At 50.5% G+C, this 21,823-nt stretch overlaps 1 pseudogene; it reads right to left on the bottom strand.

Moving 5' to 3' along the window:
* The window catches only part of LOC149333252 (uncharacterized), a 73,538-nt pseudogene extending 54,108 nt beyond the window's left edge, over positions 1–19,430 (bottom strand).
* Positions 19,431–21,823: the final 2,393 nt, after the last annotated feature.

Here is a 21,823-nt window from a genome sequence, read left to right as displayed (position 1 = left end):
GGGAGTACATAGGCAAATACGCTAAGTAGCCTCTACAAATATCACTCAATGGCGTCCGTCGACCGCGCAACACCCTTGTATCTAATAGGTCCCTACTTCTCCGTTCTTCAGCAATCTAAACTGATACAAGTGGCGGTTGGCAAGTACAGCTTATATCATTGTGGAATTTTTATGGCTGTACTAGTAACATATTTTTTACAATTTGCTTGAAGTCAAACAGTGCTTAGTTCTCAGCCTTACCTGCCAAGGCACTTTGCACATCAAAAGCAGCCAGGGAGCAAGCTCTATTTTCTTTGAACCTATGTAGTGCGTTCGTCTCTTATAATGCTTCTGAAGCAGCCCAAAGTTCGTTCCTCATATTCTAGTATAAAATTTATTCAGCCATGGGCGGATGTTCGCTACTTAAGGAGGCAACTTAAGGCGGAGAGCTGCATTTTTATTAGGGGTATTTTTGCAATACCGCCACTGCATTAATCATTTCCTTAAGGAGCGGAAGCCACATATTTCAACTCAAAGGTCATTATTGTTCTGAACGGGCAAATTTGAGCCGCTGCCCTTCTGGTGCAAGACTGTAGTTCTCGTAATTACTTGGGCACTGTCCTGTTTTACCTAATAGTGGCTTTTCGTAACGGTTCTGCGAGAAAATTCGGTTCTTTTTTTAGTGCGAAAGCAGTACTTCAATAGCAATCCTGAAAAAGCCTATGTTTGTCTGAAGCCTCTCAGATGCAACCACAAATGAAATAAAGACTACCGCGATTGGGTTTCGAGCCCGCAGCGGCGCGAACGTCTCAGCTTCGCTGGCCGCTGCACAAAGGCCGCTGTCGCCACAACCGATTACGCCTCGTGGTAGACTGATGACGATGATGTCCTCAGTCTTAATAGCACTGCCACACTCTCGCGCTGTGCATTGTACATTGTCTTCTTCCTCAACTTCCATCCGTGCGTGGAAATTGGTAAATTGGTAAATTGGTTTTTGAGAAAAGGAAATGGCGCAGTATCTGTCTCACATATCTTGGCGGACACCTCAACCGCGCCGTAAGGGAAGGGAGGAAGGTAGGAGTGAAAGAAGAAAGTGAGAAAGAGGTGCCGTAGTGGAGGTCTCCGGAATAATTTCGACCACCTGGGGATCTTTAACGGGCACTGGCATCGCACAGCACACGGGCGCCTCTTGCGTTTCGCCTCCATCGAAAAGCGGCCGCCGCGGTCGGGTTCTAACCCGGGTACTCCGGGTCGGTACACGAGCGCCTTACTGCTGAGGCACCGCGGTGGAAAGCAGTATTAGTCTCCTACTCTGCAAAATTTGCAGGAGAGCGTGAAGCCTCTGAGATTGTCAGGAAAGGAAAGGAAACGCGTATAACTAGCTCTCTGACTCCGTGGACACCACAATAAGGCTTTGAGCTACATGACGGAAGTGACAGAAAGATGTGCGCTCGAAGAGTTGGCGATGACAACGTTTTGGCAAGAACGCGGCACTGCAGCAATACGTGTTGGCGTTGACTCCATTGCGGCAGAACATTTTGGCGGAGCTACAGTTGTGACTCGACTCGAGAGATTCATTCGGTACGTATGTGTGAAAGGAAGGACAGAATTGACGTTGGCGTTGACAACGTTGCAGACTCCATTCATTTTAAGGAAAGAGAAGGAGAAAAACTGATCATATAATCACATAATTATATGACTATGACCACTGGACACCTGACCTTGACCCCTGACCTTGACTTTCGATTTGTGAATGGGGGCGCCACATCGACAATGACCTTTACTGTCTTAAAAGGTCAAACCGAACTTAATCACGTGGTGGTATGGACCAAGCTATGGTAGTATGACCGCGTGATCATATGATTATGAACATTGCGTACCTGGCCTTCACCTTTGACCTTGCCATCGACCTTGCCATTTGATCTGACACAGTGGAGACCGTCCTTAACAGAGCTTTCGCGCGTATAACAAGGCTGAAGCCGCGTTGTACCTTCAATGGTTAACGGCACACTTTGCAGAGCTGGTAGAGAAAATTAGCTGTCAGTATGGGCTTGCCATCGCGTACCACACAGGCGCCTTTTCATTTGCCGTGTGGTGTACGCAAACATCGCATGTTAAAGCAACCGTCGTGGTCTAAATGAATCCGGAGCCCTCCACTGCGGCGCCCCTCATATCCTCTGTGTCGCCTTGGAACGTTACGCCCCACAATTTATTTATTTTTACAAGTGACCACAATGTTTGCTATGCGCCTTGATTTTCAGTGCAGTGTATAGTGTGGCAACACTTTAGCCTTATTATGAACGGGATGCTACGCGATCTATAATTCTAAAATTTCTTCTTTGAATATCAATATTCATTCTATATGATTAAGTTGTTTCTCTTGCTCTTTCTATTATTTTTAGTAAAACTTTACTGATAGCTGCTGAGCCCCACGCAGAGTAGCAACGTTTCTAAACGACCAAAGTCATCGGTTACATATGCTCTCATGACACACTATCGACACTAGCGCCGGGCTTTTCAAAAATCATGTTGCCGCCATGCCTTTTCATTCTTTATTCCTTCGAAATGACAAGTGGAGATGCGCTTGTGCTGCTGACTGCCTAACGGCGCCATGGAAAACCAGACACATATACTTGACATTTTGGACTTGATTACTTTTCCTTGACGCGGAACACGTAATTAAGTAGCTCTGGTATCGTCTCCTTCCTGTGCTGTTGTTGGCAGAGGCAAGCCTCGTGAATTTAGCGAGAAAAATTTCTAAACCGAAACCTCAACTGCGTGGTGCTACTCCTAATGCTCATCTTTACTAAACACAGTTTTCTTGTCGTTAGAGCAATGCTAATTGGTTTCATGATTGCTTAAAGCATGTCTTCGTCTTCACTTGCAGATTACCTCTAGCTGAGATGGACACAAGTTCCGCAAGAAAGTGCTTTGAAAAGTCCCTGTCTGTGATGAGCTTTCAACGGCCGAATTTATGCAATGGAACAAGCATGGTACTTTATTTAGCTATGCAGCGTAACCACCGACGGCATCGATCAGGTGTGTTGCCATCCACTTTTAAATGATTATAATACGCGATGCTTGAACCTTGCCATCTATCCGCGCTCCCAAATAACACTGCTGCAAAGTTCTTCAAGGTGGTTTTTTTTTCTTCCTTCATACCCAGAAATTCTGGACAAGCGCCTTTACAACGGGGAATAGTTTAAGAACGCAATTCCTTCATATATCGAAAGATTTCACCACAACATTCGCTATTTGCGTAGGACTTCCACCTGCCGGCTTGTATTCTCGCTAGTAGCGTGAAGAAAAACTTTCTTCTAGTTCAGTCGGGATTCGAACCGATGTCCCTTCGGTCGCCAACCAAGCAGGCTACCCACTAGGCCGGTAGGCACGTTGACTTCGCTGAGGTACAAGGACGGGTGATGTGTGTGTGGTGTTGGCTTAACCTGAAGCTTAGTTATGTGGTATTTGCTACAGTAACCTATAGAGATGCACTAATCAGTGAGATAGTAGCGCAGAATTATGTGCGAAAAACAACAGTGTGCAAGAGTGCAATTGTGGGAATGTGGAAATTGTGTTGAGATAACTGCGATAAATATGTAAATGTCAACAAAGAGCAGTGACTGTGCATGAAGAAAAATTTCTGAAGGAAGCCACTACCGCTGTCGCGTCATACCCTTAAAGGCAGAGCTTTTGCCCACAGGCCAGGTTGATGCGCTCCCGACGACGGTAATTACGTCGTCCGCTGCGTCATGTGGTGGAAAGACTGACGTCATTTGTTCGCTGGCGTAACGAGGCTGAGCCCGACACGTGCGCTTGCGTGCGTTTCGTCGCAGTATACAGAGTCGTCAGACGCCGCCAAACGCTTCGAAACACCCCTCAGACATTGTACCGCCGAACGCTCGAGTGCGCGTCCTGAACTCACATTAAAGACTCTGAGCGCTGGGATCCGAGGCTATGCTGCACGGTGTGTGTGTGTGTGTTTGAGACGGTTGGAGACAGCTGATGCCTCGCTTCCGCCGTATGATTGTCCCAGACCCAGTGGTCGAAGCCCAGCGTCGCAAATGCCAGTGGAAAACACGCGCTCGAGCATTCGTGTTAAGCATGCTGCCGGTGGTAAGTTGGCGCTTGGTGACAGACCGCAAGCAGGCTGTGTGTTCACCACAGGGAGCACGCAATGGGACGGTGCCTACAAACACGCTGGCCAGAAGCCTTGCTGTCTAATCCATGCTACCCCGAACTTACACAATTGGGAATAAATGCTTGGTTTAGGTTTATGAGGGTTTAACGTCCCAAAGCGACTCAGGCTATTAGGGACGCCGTAGTGAAGGGGTGCGGCGATTTCTACCCCCCGGGGTTCTTTAAGGTGCTCTGACCACGCCCACTACATGGGCGTCTAGCATTTCACCTCTATTAAAATGCGTCCGCCGCGGCCGATATCGGAACCGCGTCTTTCGGGTCAGCAGCCGAGTGCCATAACCACTGAGCCACCGCGGTGGCCATGGAATAGATGTATTCAGTGCTGTTTTCTGTTGTCAAGCATAGAGTACAAGTCATCTCTATGCACTCCTTTTTTTTTCCTTCCGCACTAAGCTCTCATGTGAGAAGAACGGCGACGTAACGTCCATGTCATCTCTACACAGACACCTCGCCTGTATTCGGCACGTCGGCTGCTATGTGCTATAATGTCGGCCTAAGCACCTGTCATTTGTTTTCATTTTGTTCTTTCTGGTGGTGTCACGCATTCTAAGGCCGATTACGCGAATATGAGGGAATAGGATGACAGCGTTGGCGCAAGCACAGACAGTCGAGGCGCGCGTCAAAACGTAACATGTAAAACGCTATTACACAAAGAGAAACACGGACGCTGCAAACAAGCACCGAGCGCTGACAATAGGGGTGGTATTCTCCCGGTGTCGCCTTCTGCGACATGTCGCATTCGCTCTTCGCTGATTGGTTCGAGCCGCGGTGACGGCGGCGTGACGACATGAACCCGCCTTCCTGCTACGTCATCGTGATGTCGCCCCAATTTACTACGCTTAGTCGAACAACGGAATGCGCTGAAGCGATTCGCGCGGGCGATGGGCTACCGTTAGCGTACGAACACAATCGGCAGTTGCGGCTTATGCGCCCTTAGCGTGAAAACATGGCGACGTCCTTTCAAGCAAGAGCCGCCCGCTTCAGCCAATTCAGCAGTCCTTGCGATTCCGGTCGGCATGTTTATCGGCAACTACTGGTGTTGTTACTTTTCGCTATGACTTACCTTGCTTCGACAATAAAGTTTAAGCTGCAATTCAGCCTAGTTTTTTAGATACGCTCTCGATTCTGGAGCGCGCTAGCCTAATGGGACCTCCAGCTACACTGCTACCGTCTACAACTGCCCGAAACGCAGCCGAAACCTAGCACAACCGTCCGGAACGAAAGAAAAATAGATTTGGAGCTTTTTCGCGGTGTTTTATAGACTTAAATGAAGTAAAGCGAGTTTATATTAAATTTGCAAATGTTTTTTTGAACATTAGACGTCATGTGATGGCAAATATTCTTGCTATAAAAGATACGAAACTACTGCTGCTAGTGAATCAGCAGTGGTAAATTGTCGCTTCTCGGAGTGAATGAATGCACCGCAGACGAAAGTGCCGGCGGCTTTTTCCGTTTCTTCGAGCATCTGTAAGCACTTTTTTAGGCCCTGCCCATATGCGACATGTCACAAAAGGCGACACCGGCAGAATACCAGCCTAGCTCGTGCACAGGAACCTACAAACGCGCTGGAACATTGCACTGAAAGCGTAACAACAAAGGACACTTTGCGTTCCAAAATTATAACAGACAATTTATTTAGAGGCCCGTGTACTGTGCGATGTCAGTGCACGTTAAAGAACCCCAGGTGGCCAAAATTTCCGGAACCCTTCACTACGGCGTCCCTCATAGCCTCAGTTGATTTGGGATGTTAAACCCTAACAAACCAAGCCAAACCGTTTATTTAGACATCCTGTGTTAAGTTCCTTGTTTTTCACCTTTCTGTCAATGGCAAGAAAATTATTTCTAATGTGGCTTTGCTTACGGTGTAGCGTTGGCCTGGTCGGTTAGTGCCGCCGAACTCGGGAGCGTTGCAGTACGTCAGAGGAGCAGACGTCATCGGCCTAAAGGCTCTTTGCGTAATATCTGCGCAAGTAAAGGAAGTCGTCACCGCTGCCGCCTACAACTCGGTGCGGCATAAGCAGCAGAGGGCTCATAAATCGGTGCTGAAGCAAGCACAACGTGTTCGTAAACACGAAGCGTTGCCTCAGTATCGGGACCGAACAACCCAGGCAGAAGTCAGACCTGCGACGCAGCGGAGGATGCTAACACTTTCTGCCTCCGGACAGGCTGCCATTAGAAACTGAATCTGTAAGATTTAACGCTAGAACTTTATTCGCTCACTCTAGCCTAGCACTGATGCTCGATGAAATTGCAGGTTTTATACAGAGTGTCGTAGAGCTTAGTGGCGCAAGAGGACATATGAAGCATACAGTGTTAAATGGCGGGTCCGTACTGTGCGAGATTTGATTATCGGGCTAGACAAGAACTAAGTGTGACATTTCTGATCAATGAGGACGCATACAGCAAGATAGAAGCGCTTTATATGACTAACGAGAGCGTGACAGTTATCGCAATTAAGTCTAACAACAAGTACAAATTGAATGCAGTCCAGGCCTGCACGCCTACATCTTGTCATGATCATCAGATAGTCGAAAGCTTCTTTGAAGACTTGCAATCTTGGGTGTGTAAAGTAAAAACACAACACAAGGTAATGATTGCCGACTTCAATACCAAAGCCGGCAAGAAGCATGCAGAAGACAGTGGGTGACTTTGGCGCAGATTCTAGGAATAGCAGAGGGGAAGTATTGGTAGAGTTCGAAGAATGAAATAACTTACGGATCGTGATGACCGTCTTTCACAAACCCGAAATTAGTATACAAGGACATCATAGAATGTTTACCCTTAATGCAAAGCAGGAAAACGTGCCCCCTTCTCATGCAAGTCCTCAACAAGCTCTTCCTTCTTCAACACGTTTTTAAGTGAAATCTGTCTCACCCCAGGCACCGGGCAAAAAATTTTGTGCCAATTGGATCATTAGGTTATTAATTAGATCCAAAAAAACGAGCAAAATTGGGCGTTGTCGGAGCGCGAGTGGCGCGAAATTTGAATCGCCGCCAGTGTCGTAACACGTGACACCTCCCCGTGACCTACCCCGTGATTTATTTATTTTATTTATTTTTTATTTATTTGAACATACTGCTAGCCTCACATTTGAGGCTGTTGCAGGAAAGGGACACATTACACATTGAAAGCAACAAACTTCAAGTAGGCACGGTCACAAGCAATTTGAACTGATGAGGCAGTAGATATGCATTGTATCTTCGCCTACACAAACGCTAAAAATGGCCATAAAGAGGAGTAAGTGATAGGTAAGAATATTTAGCACACGAAAACAGAGACAAAAAGCTAAAAAGTGAGTACATATTCAAGAAGCAAATGATAAGACGCATCATCTTTTGAGAAATATCAAACAAACAAACAGATTACTAAATCAAGAAGCTACATAGCGGGCATGCGTCCTGGTCTAAACTATACAGCATAGCTGGATATGTAAGCGATTCAAGCTTCGAGTGATGCGCTATTGACAGCATCGCTAGCCAAGCTGTTCCACTCACGGATCGCTTGTGGGAAAAATGAGTATCGGAATATGTCCTTGTGAAATCTGTATTCAGTTAAATGTTTAGCATGTTTTGTTCTGGTACTACGTGTATTTGATTCCAGTAAGTACTTACTTGTATCAATTTTCATGCAGCCATTAAAAAGAAGGAAAAGAAATTTGAGGCGCAGTAGTCTGGCTCGACTTTGTATTTTAGGAAGGTTGGTTTGCCTTAATAGTTCTGTAGGTGAGTCATGACGGCGATACTTGCTTCCTTTGAATACGCTCCAGTTTTATTATGTTCTCTTCGCGGTAGGGGAACCAACATATTATTCCATACTCCAGTATAGCGCGGACAAGTGACGTGTATGCTAGGCGCTTAGTATTGACTGATGCAGATCTAGGCTAACGCTTGAGCGAGTAGAGAGCTGCCATTGCTTTATTAGCAATATACGAGGTCTGTTAGAAAAGTATCCGACCTTTGGCCGAAGAAAAAAAACTGGCATAACTGGAGCGTTAGAAACCTAATCACCTTCAAAGTAGTCTCCTTGGGACTCCATATACATCTCCCAACGGTGCTGCCATTGTTGGAAGTATTCCGAAAAGGCCCTTTTCGGAATGCAATTTAGCTCTGCTGTCGTTGCAGCCATAATGTCCTTTCTTTTCTGAAATCGCGCTCCTTTCAATGGCCTCTTGATTTTAGGAAACAGCCAGAAGTCGTAGGGGGACATATCAGGAGAGTAAGGAGCCTGTTGAACTACAGGAGTCTGGTTTTTCGCCAGAAAAGTCTGAATCAAATGCGAGGAATGTGCAGGAGCAATGCCGCGACGGATGCGCCAATTTCTTGTTGACCTCAATTCCGGTCTCTTGCGCCGCACAGCACCACGTAGGCGATGGAGGACATCCCTGTAGAACTCTTTAGTCATTCTTTGATTCTGTGGGGTGCGTACTCGTGGTATGCCACACAGAGGGAGTCAAAAAAGCAGTCAGCATCACTTTGACATTGCTGCGCACTTGGCGGGCCTTCTTTGGTCTTGGTGACGTGGAATGCGTCCTCTGTGACGACTGGGATTTGGTTTGCGGGTCCTACCCGTACATCCAAGACCCGTCACTAGTGATTACGGCGTCGGTGAAGTCAGGGTAACTGTTTGTGGAATCCAGCATCTCCTGTGAGACTTCAAAATGAAGCTGCTTTTTCTCCACGGTCAGCAGCTTCGGCACGAATTTCGCCGCAACTCTCTCTATGGCCAAATCTTCGGTGATAATGGAATGTGCAGAAAAATTGCTGATGTCCACCTCTTCCGCAATTTCTCGGATAGTCATACAACAGTCCCGCATCACCAAAGCGTTCACTTCGGCAATTACCTGGTCATTTCGGCATGTTGATGGCCGACCGGAGCGTGGCTCTCTCTCCACAGATGTGCGGCCGTTTTTAAACCAGTTGCACCACTGCTTAATCTGTGTGCTGCTCATAGCATCGTCACCGAAAGTCGTGTGAACATTTCTAATGGTTTCCACTTGGCTATCGCCAAGTTTCTGGCAAAATTTGAGGTAGTAGCGCTGCTCCTCTCGCTCCGCCATTTTCCTTGCAACAAAAAACCGACGAGAGCACTACGCACTGCCTCACTCAAACGCTGCTTCCCAGCGACTGACGCTATCGGCAGGCGGGAAAAAATTCGTGCATGCGCACGAGGGTTCAAGGTCGGCTGCTGTAAGCGCGCTTGTTTCATATCCATCAGGTGTTCGCAAAAAAAAATAAAGTCGGATACTTTTCTAACAGACCTCGTATATTACCTGTTTGTTCCATTTTATATTTGATGAAATTATGATGCCTAGATATTTATACTCTTGCACGTTCCTTAGCATCTGTCCTTGAAGATAATATGGGAAGTTCATGGGTACTTTCTTATTCTTCACTGTCATACCAACCGTTTTTTCTACGTTAATTCCCATCTGCCATGTTTGACTCCATTGTGTTATATTGTCAAGCGCACTGTTTAAAGTTGTCTGGTCGTCACGGCAGGTTATTTCTTTGTAGATGATGCAGTCGTCTGCAAACATTCTTACTGTTACGTCAGTGCTATCGTGCAGATCATTGATAAAAAGAAGAAATAGGATTGGTGCTAGAACGGCACCCTGTGGGACGCCAGACAACACATCACCGCAATTCGAAAAATGTTCTCTGTAATGTACATATTGCCGTCTACCTGCAAGACAACTTTTCAACCATTTGGTGATCATGTTATCCCCGAGGTAATGGATAAGTTTCTGGAGGAGGTTAGGATGGGAAACTCGATCGAATGCTTAGGGCCATTGGGCCACGTGACCGGAAAGGTGGGCAGAAAGGTGGGAGGAGCCAACGCGCGACGCAAAATTTGAATGTCCGAAATGAATACAGAGGTGAAACGATGGTCACTTTGGAAATAATCGAAATCTCCTCAATAATAACATACTATAGAAACCCCGGTAGTAAATGAAGATGAATTAAGGTTAATTAGAGTGAATTAAGGTGAATTAATATGGGTGTAATATGATGACGGACTACAAGACGACGAAGCGGGCAGTCGCGCGGGCAGGAGCGCTCGTGCTAAGGCCCGCAGCGAGTAAATCATATCATCGCCATCCATCATGTAGTCCTGTCCTCACCGGCTTGCCGTCACGTAACAATATGATTTAATGATACATTGGAATGAATTAAAGGTGAATTAGTGTAAATCAATTGCGAATAGATTGTGATTTAATTGCAAATAAATTGAAATAAATGTTAATTAAATATATGAATTCGAGCAAATTTGTGATTCAAGTGAATTATGTGTAAATGAAATAAATTAATGTTAAATTAATAGCCAATTAATTGCAGTGTAAGGTGCATTAACTGTGGTTGAAGTAGAATTATGTGATTCGATTGTCAGACGCGACGTCGCAATCGACATAGAGGCAAAGACGACCAACAAGAAGGAAAGAGGACCAATTAGAGGCGGCGAGGAGGTGTAGCGCCCGGCGACGCTATAAAGCGCCGGCGCTGAGATCGGCGTTCCCGCGACAGAAGAAAATAAAGAACGACAGCGCGTGCTCGTGAGGCACGCCCGGCACGGGCAGTCCGGAACTAGAAGTCTGCCACGCTCGTCGTCTCTGTCTGGTGCTCCGCTGCGACCCCGCTAATACCTCAACAGTGGTGACCCGGCGAACCGTGCCTTCTATCGCAGCGGCGTCCTAGCATGGCGTACTGGCAGCACCCAAGTTTCGACCCGCCGCTCCCGGCGTTCCGGCCTGCAGGCGTCGGCGGGTGGTTCGCCCAACTGGAGGCTGCGATGTACCTGAACGGCATCACCATCCAGCCGTTCAAACACGAAGTCCTTTGCGACATCCTCCCGCCCGACCTCCTGCGTCGGCTCACCTACTCTGCTTTCGGCGGCCGGCCATACGATGAGCTGCGTGCGGCCGTCTTGGCGTACTTCGGCGCCTACTACGTTCCGCCGCCGCTCTACGACGCAGCGGACCCGTTTTCGCCGCCGCCAGCCTCTGGCCCTGCACCGGCCTCGCTCGCGCCCACGCAGCCTTCATCAGAACCCGGCCCGCCTCAGCAGCCCCTCGCCGCATCGCCGCCACTCCCGTCCAGCGTCTCCAGCCCGGCTGTCTCTCTCGACGCCACACCAGGTGGGATCCGCACGAGCTCCGCCTCGCGTCCTGCTCCCACTACTATCCGACCCGCGTCTCTGGCTCTGCCTCCTTGCGCTTCAGTGGCGTTGTCGCCAGAGCCTCCTGCAGCCAAGGACGACTCAGCGGCAGCAGCCGTGCCGAGGCTTCCGGCATCTCCATCTACCTCGTCACTACCGCCAACAGCTCTGCAGGCCTCTTCTGTGAGGTTGAAGCCGTCGCCCGCTGATGCTAAAGAGCCCTCGACAACGACCAAGCCTGCTTGTCACACTCCCAGCCCCTCAGAAGGTCCGCAGAGCACTACTCGTCATCAGAAGCAGGATGAGAAAGCCAACCCGATGACAGCAGTAACAAGCACGGCGATCGCCTCCAGCCCCACTTTGCCTGAAACAGTTCCTGACCCGGTGTCAGCGCTTTCTCTCTAGCCCGACCAGTCCACTGATGTGGGCCCTTCTTGCTCCCCGCCGGTGTTTGCATCTTCAAAGCAGCTTGACACCGCTAGCTGGGCCGCCACCTCATGCCCATTCCCGGTGAGCCCATCTGTCCTTCCTATCGCGAGACGCGCCTGCAAGCCCCATCAGAGCCCTGTCGCTCGCAATGCGCAACCCGCACCGCTTACCATGGCTCTCTGGGCATCTGCCAGCTTCGCAAGTGACTCTGCCTCCGCGACAGACGACACAGCCACCGAAGGTGGTGGCCTGCTTGCGGCATGGACGCGTTTGGGCGGGCCCCATCCAGCACTGCCTGTGGTCGGAGCACCAGCGCATCCCGTTCCTTTCGATGCTCATGTGCCGGACTTCTGCCCTACTTCTCCAACTAGTGGTACCAGTATCGAGTCGGCCATGGCTTTCCCGCCAGATGGCAGCCACCCGTTGCTCACTCCGCCTACGCCTGCCTTGAAGTTGCTTCGCCGCCTCGAGCACCATCTGCCACACCCTCTGGGGCAACGCACTGCAAACGCTCGCAAGACTGGCCGCCGGTGTATCTTCATGCTATCCTCGAGCGCACTGTCAGCCCTACCAGTTGCCGTCAATACTTGTTTCCGGCCATCCCGTCGACGTTTCCTGGGTGACTTTTCATGTCGGCTGCCGCTGTCATCACCATCCCCTCTCTGCATCCCTCGCCCCTTGCGCAGCAGCCAGGCTCGTCCACCTGAGCCGGCGTACTCCACCCGACTGCTCTTCCCGGCCCCTGACCTGAACTTACCGGACCTTGTAGCGACCCCGTGGGGACACTGTTACTCTAGCTGCCTGCTTGCCTGCCGTGGCTACTCCATCTCTGCCCCGTCGACGCGTACATTCCGACGTTCCGTCTAGGCGGGGGGCCCTGTAGCGCCCGGCGACGCTATAAAGCGCCGGCGCTGAGATCGGCGTTCCCGCGACAGAAGAAAATAAAGAACGACAGCGCGTGCTCGTGAGGCACGCCCGGCACGGGCAGTCCGGAACTAGAAGTCTGCCACGCTGGTCGTCTCTGTCTGGTGCTCCGCTGCGACCCCGCAAAACCTTCAACAAAGGCATCAATGCTTTCGAATTACTCCAATGCGGTTTCGGCAACGCCCTCTAACGTTTTTGAACATTTGTGCAAATGCTGAAAAGCCACAGCGAATTTTATTTTCATTAGGAACCTAATTTTACCGGACCAGTGCGATGAATTGGACAGATGCGTTTTTCAACGACGAAAAAGCGTGGGCAATACCCATGGGCTCGCTCAGCTTACTTTAACCGATGCAAAGGTGACCCGCGTTAGGTTCAATATTCGGGACGCGTATAAATTACATTACTTAACCTAGGGCAGGTAACCAGTTTCCTTGGCGAGTGTCCTAGGCCTCGTTGCCGGATTCTGGCAGGTAGCATACGCGAGTATCGCTATCGGTCGGACATTGCGTGCATGCAGCCCAGGTTGATAGCCAGCGCCGAGGGGCGCCGGTCTTGGCTGCGACAGGAGAACCAGAGTGAGGGTGCCCGGTCCATGGCGGTGGCGACCCAGATGTGCCTTGGTCTGCTCCGCCTACATATATAGTGGCGGAGGCAGAGACCAGGTGCACACGGAACGGTAGAGTCCACTTTGTCCGATCACGGTGAGTATGCCTCAACAATTGGCATGCGCGCATACGCTGCTGCGATACAGCCCTACCGCGTGTCGTCGAGGTATTAGTTCTGCCGGTACCCGTGGAATCCTCGCCACATGGAAGCATTCCACTGTTACAGCGGCGGCCTACTACCATTCAAAACACGTGGTTACTGCGCTGTACCATTGGGTCTATGCGTGCATACTGCTACAGTGGGTGCCAGGCAACTCGCCGTAATAAAACTTTTGCTTCCGACCTGGAGAAAAGACTTCAAGGATTAGCATTGTTTTATGGCGAACGACTTTACTGTGAGCCTTCGTGAAACGTCGACACAGGCATATCCTAATAGTCTGTTTCGCTACAGATATTCCATTTGGCCAAATTAAATATATTTCAATCTGAAAAGAAACTTTTTCTTTCGATTTTTTGGGGATTTAACTCCCAAAGCGACTAACGCTCTGAAGGACGCCATAGTAAAGGGCTCCAGAAGTTTCGACCCCCAAGGGTTTTTAACGTACACTTACATTGCACAGTACGCTAGCCTCTAGAATTTCGCGTCCATCTATATTGAACCGTAGCGGACAGAATGTAAACCGCGTCTTTCGGGTCAGCAGCCGAGCGCCATAACCACTGGGAACCACGGCGACTTTTTTGAACAAAGTCTTACTCAGCTCATATATATATATATATATATATATATATATATATATATATATATATATATATATATATATATTAAGCAAACAAGGGAAGGGGAATGAGGGGCTCGTTATAAATATGCAAGAAGCCAACAGCCACAGAAACCAAGGGGCATAGGGGATTTCTTTTATTTAATTTATTTATTTTGTGGTGTTGATCAATTTAGAATATTACTGAATATGTTATCGCTTAAAGCTAATTGATTAGAAAAGCAGAAGAAAAAACAACCACTGCCGCCGGTGGGATCCGAACCCACGACCTCCGAATTACGCGTCCGGTGCTCTACCTCTGAGCTACGGCGACGGCTGTCCAATCTTCTGCTTTCGGGGGTATTTATGTTTACAAGTAACCTAACCTTGAGAGTGTTCATGAGCGCCACCCACGTTCATAAGCGGCGGACGTGGAACGTCCTGAGTTACCGCAGGTGTGACGTAGAACGTCATCGAACGGAGAGGGTGGAAGCTGCGTGAGAACCCTCTTATGCTTCCTATGGCATCAAGGCTGCCAGAACCGAGGCCCTCGCTAAGCAATTAAGCAAACAAGGGAAGGGGAATGAGGGGCTCGTTATAAATATGCAAGAAGCCAACAGCCACAGAAACCAAGGGGCACAGGGGATTTTTTTTAATTTATTTATTTTGTGGTGTTGATCAATTTAGAATAATACTGAATATGTTATCGCTTAAAGCTAATTGATTAGAAAAGCAGAAGAAAAAACAACCACTGCCGCCGGTGGGATCCGAACCCACGACCTCCGAATTACGCGTCCGGTGCTCTACCTCTGAGCTACGGCGACGGCTGTCCAATCTTCTGCTTTCGGGGGTATTTATGTTTACAAGTAACCTAACCTTGAGAGTGTTCATGAGCGCCACCGACGTTCATAAGCGTCCCTCATATCCTGAGTTGATTTAGGACGTTAAATCAGCGTCGTCTACTTCTACTGATCGCGCTCTCTTTCTTCTTCTACCTCTAATCCACGTGTCACTGCACCCTCATCTGCAGCATCGCCCCGATGCGGTGTTACAGTCAGAAAGAAGAGAAGAGAGAAAATGCGTTCATGAGTCTAAAATCACGGAATAGACTAGATGCAGCCTGAAAGCCAGTCGGGGGGTCGCTCGTAGTATGGCTTCATTCGCACCACATGCACAACGTCGCTGCGCTTGCTGTTGTGCGATGAACGAGCTGGCGAGGCTGACACAGCTTCGTACGTTACGTCGCTGAGGCGGCGGACAACAAGGTAAGGGCCGAAGTAGCGGCGCAGCAACTTTTCGGACAGCCCGCGGCGACGAACGGGCGTCCAAACCCACACATAGTCGCCTGGGTTGTAGGCAACGTAGCGGCGTCCAAGGTTGTAGCGGTCAGCATTGATCTGCTGCTGAAGGTGCATGCGGTGTCTCGCCAGTTGCAGCGCTTCATCTGCGCGCTAAGCATAAGTGCCGACGTCGACGTCAAGTTCACTGTCACTGCGATGGGGGTCCACGGGTAGCATAGCATCCAGGGGGGTGGTAACCTGTCGACCGAAGACTAATTCTAACGAAGTGAACCGCGTCGTTTCTTGCTGCGCGGTATTGTACGCGAATGTTGCGTATGGAAGAATTTGGTCCCACGTTTTGTGCTCTGCGGGGGGTAGGCCGTTGCACGTCTATGACTGGTGTGCGTGAGCTTGAGCACAGCCTGAGAGAAGCGGGCTGTGAATGCAGCTCCACGGTCGGTAATGATAGCTGCAGGAGCGCCATGACGCAGGACGATGTTGTGGACAAAGAATTCGGCGACTTCAGCAGCAGCACCATTTGCAAGGGACGGGGTCTCAGCGTACCGTGTCAAATAATCTGTCGCGACCACAATCAACTGTTTTCCTGGGGACGACTTCGGAAAAGGGCCGAGGAGGTGTATGACAAGTTGCTGAAAGGGTCTTTGGGGGGTACTATGGGCTGCACAAAGCCGGCTGGTTTCAGAGCAGGAGATTTGCGCCGTTGGCAATCGCGGCATGTTGTTACCTATTTATGCACTGATGGTAGCAAACTGGGACAGTAATACTTAAGCCGAATCTTACCCAGTGTGCGACTGACCCCCAAGTGGCCGACGGACGGTTCATCATGACAAGTGCTGAAGATTTCGGAGCGTAATGGGGGTGGCAGAACAAGCAGAAACGTCTCCTTGTTGCTGTCAAAGTCGCGCTTGTAGACGACTCCATGCCGCAGAATGAAGATCTGTAGTCTACGGCGAAACACACGAGTTACACTAGCATTAAAACCCTCCAGATACTTAATGAGTGGCGCCAACTCAGAGTCAGCCCGTTGAAGCTGCGCCATACGGGAGACGCTAATGGCACAAAAAAGAGGGCAATCTTCGGTCATGTCTTGCGTAGCCGGCTCCACCGGCGTTCGTCATAAACAGTCCGCGTCTTGGTGCTGCCGACCCGATTTATAGACGACCGTCACATCATACTCCTGCAAACGGAGGCTCCATCGGGCCAACCGGCAAGAAGGGTCTTTAATGCTTGGCTAGCCAGCATAGCGAGTGATGATCGCTGACAGCACGAAACGGTCGTCCGTAGATGTATGGTCGAAACTTATGCAGAGCCCAGATGACGGCAATACACTCCTTTTCTGTCGTCGAATAGTTCAGCTCCGATTGAGAAAGAGTGCGGATCGCGTAGGTGATTACTCGTTCTGCGCCGTCCTGCCACTGTACGAGGATCGCTCCGAGGCCGACATTGCTGGTGTCGGTGTAGACATCAGTCTCTGCATTCTCGTCAAAATGAGCTAGTACTGGTGGACATGGAAGGCGGCAGAGGAGTTCCTCGAAGGCTTCGTCTTGGGCACTTCCCCATACGAAGGGCGTGTCATCTCGAATCAAGGCTGTCAATGGCTCAGTTAGGCGAGAAAAATCTTGAACAAAGCGGCGGTAATACGAGCAGAAGCCCAAAAAACGTCGGAGGGCCATCTTGTCCGTTGGGCGTGGGAAACTGGAGACAGCGGAAGCCTTGTCGGCGTCTGGGAGAACACCTTTTGCGCTGACATGTCCTAGGAAACGGAGCTCCTTGAAGGCGAAATGACATTTCTCTGGCTTAATAGTTAGTTGCGCAGACTGGAGAGCGTGAAGGACAATGCGCAATCGCTGCAAGTGTTGTTCGAAGCTAGGCGAAAAGATGACCACGACGTCCTGGTACACAAGGCACGCCTGCCACTTGAGGCCAGCTAAAACAGTGTCCATCATGCGTTGAAACGTGGCCGGAGCGGAGCAAAGTCCAAACGGGAGCACCTTAAATTCGTACAGACCGTCGGGTGTCACAAAAGTCGTTTTTTCGCGGTCTCGCTCGTCCACCTCGGTCTGCCAATATCCGCTTTTCAGATCTAAAGCAGAGAAGAACCTGGCGTCTCAGAGTCGGTCAAGCACATCATCGATCCTGGGGAGTGGATATACGTCCTTTTTAGTAACATTATTCAGTTTCCTGTAATCAACGCAGAATCGCAACGTGTTGTCTTTCTTTTCCACCAGGACCACCGGCGACGCCCACGGACTTTTTGACGGCTGTATAACATCGTCTGCAAGCATTTCATCGACTTGCGTTCTAATAGCCTCCCTCTCTTTATGCGAAACACGGTATGGATGCTGACAAACTGGTGGCGTGGCCGAATCGGTGACGATGCGGTGCTTGGCTACTGGCGTACGTCCGGCCTTGGAGCTCGTCGCGAAGCAATCTTTAAAATCAGGTAGCAGCGACTGCAGAAGGTTCTACTGATGAGGTGACAACCCCAGGTTGATTTTAACCTTCTGAAGTGCGTTGTGTGGTGCGGCATCGTCCCGAAGATTCATCTCTACGGGGCACAGATTCGGCAAGCCATCCACGTCGTGGACGAAGGCGACGTCCGCTCTCTTGGCGAGGTGCTGAATTTCATTGGCGAAATTCGTCAGAAAAACTGTCGCACAGCCGTCATTCAGTTCGACAAGACCACGCGCAATAGCCACTCCCTTCTCGAGCAACAGCGAAGGGTGACTGTCCGCAGTGCCTTCGTAGTCGTGAAAAGAGTCGTTCCTCACTAACACCAGCACACTGGACCGTGGTGGCAGCATTGCGTCGTCTTCGACAATACGCAGAGCGTTGACTCCTGGGTCTTCTGAGTTACTGTGCGCCACGGCTTGCTTCATCGAAAATGTGACTCGCACCTCGTGTAAGTCGATCACAGCACCGTTTGTCTGTAGAATGTCGAGGTCCAGGATCAAACCTTTGGAACACTCGCGCAAGACGACGAATTCACCGACGTAGACGAAACAGCGGATGCCGACTCCGGCTGTGCACCTTCTGGACGGCCTAATGAGGTGACCTCCAGCCGCGCAGAATGCTTGGGCCCAACCATGCAGTCAAATCTTTGCTCAATTCCTGGGCGAGGGCGTGGCTTATCACTGAATAGCCTGTGCCAGTAACAAGTAAAGCGATCGCGTCAATTCCGTCAATGTCACACACATCAAAAGTAGCGCGTCGGATTCTGTCGCTACCCTGCGCCTGTGAGAAATCAGCGTATCGGTACATCGGCGGCGGAGGATCTTCAGTTTTCCCGACAGCAGCGGCCTTGCCTCCAGAGGTTGCGGTTGTTAGTTTTCCCGGCGCGTACTCGGCAAGCGTCGGCCAGCAGAGCTACTCTGGCGGCCAGGGCTGGAAGCGCGATAACGGAGAGGCGAAGGCGAACGGAACTCGCGCCTTCCAGAGTAGACAGGGCTGTGGCGCACCCAGAGATGCTGCGCAATCTCGTACGGTCGTTCGCAGTTCTGAGGACTAAGTGCGTCGGGATGGAAACCGCGAAGGCCCATTTGGCGGTACGGACATGCTCGGTGGAGATGACCGGGCTCCCCACAGTGGTAGCAGAGAGGCCTGCGGGCCGGTGTACGCCACAAATCCGACTTCCGAGGGCGTGGCCCAGCTGTAGCAGGTGCGGTTGCGGATTATGCGATGATGTTAATCACGGGAGTCGTCGGGGTAATACCGTCGTCAGGCACATTTGCGTAACATGTGCCGATGCTGCTCACGCCAGGCGTCGGGGTAATGGGACCGTAGCCAGTCGTGCGACGCACAACGGATGCGTAAGTGGGTCTGTCATCGAACCGGGCTGGCGCTTCGGGGACAGGAGGTGCCTGCACAACCTGTCGCACCTCGTCCCTCACGACTTCGGTCAGCGCTGCCAGTGGCGCAGGCGTAACATGGGGCAGATGGATCCGTTAAAGTCCCTCCCAGACAACTGAGCGAATCAGTTCGCGCAAGGTGTCTGCACTGCCGCCCAGACACGATGAAAAGCCTTCGGGCACCATGCTGTTGATGTCCCGATTGTACAGGCGGGCCAATTGTTGCAGCGTCATCTGTATCGTGGTCACCTCGATAAGAAATTCCGCCACCGTACGCGGTGGGCTGCGCACGAGGCCCGCGAACAGCTCCTGCTTATCCCACGCATAAAATGACGCAGCTTCCTCTCCTCTGTCATGTTGGGGTCGGTGCGCTTGAAAAGATGGGCCATGTCTTCGGTGTATACATGCACACACTTTCGTTCGTGAGCTGATTTCGGGAGTGCAGCGCAGCTTCAGCCTTCTCCCGGCGGTCAGCGTTGGGGAATGTGGCTAGGAGACTCCGACAAAACGTCTCCCAGGTGGGAAGGGTAGCCTCTTGGTTTTCAAACCATGTCCGGGCAGACTCTTCCAGGGCAAAGTAGACGTTATTGAGCTTGCGCTGGTCGCACCAGCCGTTGTAGCGGGTGACCCGCTCGAAGGTCTCAAGCCAATCCTCAACGTCTTCGAACACGTCACCGTGAAAAGATGGCGGTGTTCGCAGTGGGTGACAAAGGATCGGCGCCAGGGGGCTGGTGTCAGTGCCCATGGCAGTATGACTCGACGGTAGAGGCTGCGCCGTCCGTGTTGGCGGGGGAAGGGGCCCAAATTCAAGCGACTCTCCGCGGAGGCGGCGGCTTGGGCGCTGATGGACCGGTGTGAGTTCCGTTTTTGTCTTGTAGGCGTACCCAGGTCAGGAAGCGTACGCAGCACCTCCACCAAATGTGTAACAGTGGTTACACTGAAAGGGAGCTGCAGCGGCTGAACGAGGGCACCGAGAGCCGTAAAAGTGAACGCGGGCACCAGAAAACGGACCTACGCTTCAGCGTCGTCTTCTTCTACCGATTGCGCTCTCTTTCTTCTTCTACCTCTAATCCACGTGTCAATATATATATATATATATATATATATATATATATATATATATATATATATATATATATATATATATATATATATATATATATATATATATATATATATATATATATATATATATATATATATATATATATATATATATATATAGCGAAGTATACGCTTCGTTAAAGGACACATATTTATTCGACTCGACTTTTCAATCGGAAGACCGGTCTTCCGATCGAAACGTCGAGTCGAATAAATATGCAGTCTTGTAAGCAGTCAAGTACTCCATGCTCTCGCAACATGTGTATATATATATATATATATATATATATATATATATATATATATATATATATATATATATATATATATGGTTTCTTTTGTCGTCACGTCTCTTTTCACTAGTGTCCCAGTGGACTTCGCAGTAGCCACGTGCGCAGAAACCCTAAAAATGGCGACGAGGTGTAATCTTCAATGTGTAAAATAAAGCCTCAGCACACGGGAATGACTGCAGACTTCAATGCCAAAGCCGGTACGAAGCGTGCAGAAGACAGTGGGTGACTTTCGCGCAGATTCTGGGAATAGAGAGGGGAAGTATTGGCAGAGACCGAAGAATGAAATAACGTACAGATCGTGGTGACCTTCTTCCGTAAATCGGAAAGAAGTATTCGAGGACGTCCTAGAATGTTTACCTTTAATGCAAAGCAAGAAAACAAGCCCCCCCCCCCCCCACCCCCACAAGTCCTCAACAAGCTTATAGCGCCCGGCGACGCTATAAAGCGCCGGCGCTAAGATCGGCGTTACAGCGCGCGCTAGAAAAAACTAAAGATCAACAGCGCGTGCTCTGGGCGCGCACGCCCGGCACGGGCAGTTCGGAACTACAAGCCTGCCACGCTGGTCGTCTCTCTCTGGTGCTCCGCTGCGACCCCGCAAATCCTCAACAGTGGTGACCCGGCGAACCGTGCCTTCTATCCCAGCGGCGTCCTAGCATGGCGTACTGGCAGGACCCAAGTTTCGACCCGCCGCTCCCGGCGTTCCGGCCTGCAGGCGTCGGCGGGTGGTTCGCCTAACTGGAGGCTGCGATGTACCTGAACGGCATCACCATCCAGCCGTTCAAACACGCAGTCCTTTGCGACATTCTCCCGCCCGACCTCCTGCGTCGGCTCACCTACTCTGCCTTCGGCTGCCGGCCTTACGATGAGCTGCGCGCGGCCGTCTTGGCGGACTTCGGCGCCTACTACGTTCCGCCGCCGCTCTACGACGCAGCGGACCCGTTTTCGCCGCCGCCAGCCTCTGGCCCTGCACCGGCCTCGCTCGCGTCCACGCAGCCTTCATCAGAATCCGGCCCGCCTCAGCAGCCCCTCGCCGCATCACAGCCACTCCAGTCCAGCGTCTCCAGCCCCACTGTCTCTCTCGACGCCACGTCAGGTGGGATCCGCACGAGCTTCGCCTCGTGGAGTCCCGGAATAGGGACTCCACCCATTGCGGGGCTCTTTAAGAAAGCCTCACCTCTTTTATTAAATAAAGGCTTTTCATCATCATCGCCTCGTGTCCTGCTCCCACTA

The sequence above is a fragment of the Amblyomma mixtum genome, chromosome 8 (genome assembly GCF_055824585.1).
Source record: "Amblyomma mixtum isolate Tamu chromosome 8, ASM5582458v1, whole genome shotgun sequence".
Classification (NCBI taxonomy): domain Eukaryota; kingdom Metazoa; phylum Arthropoda; class Arachnida; order Ixodida; family Ixodidae; genus Amblyomma; species Amblyomma mixtum.
Note: the sequence above shows the minus strand (reverse complement) of the source record. Positions and strands in the feature narration are given on the sequence as shown.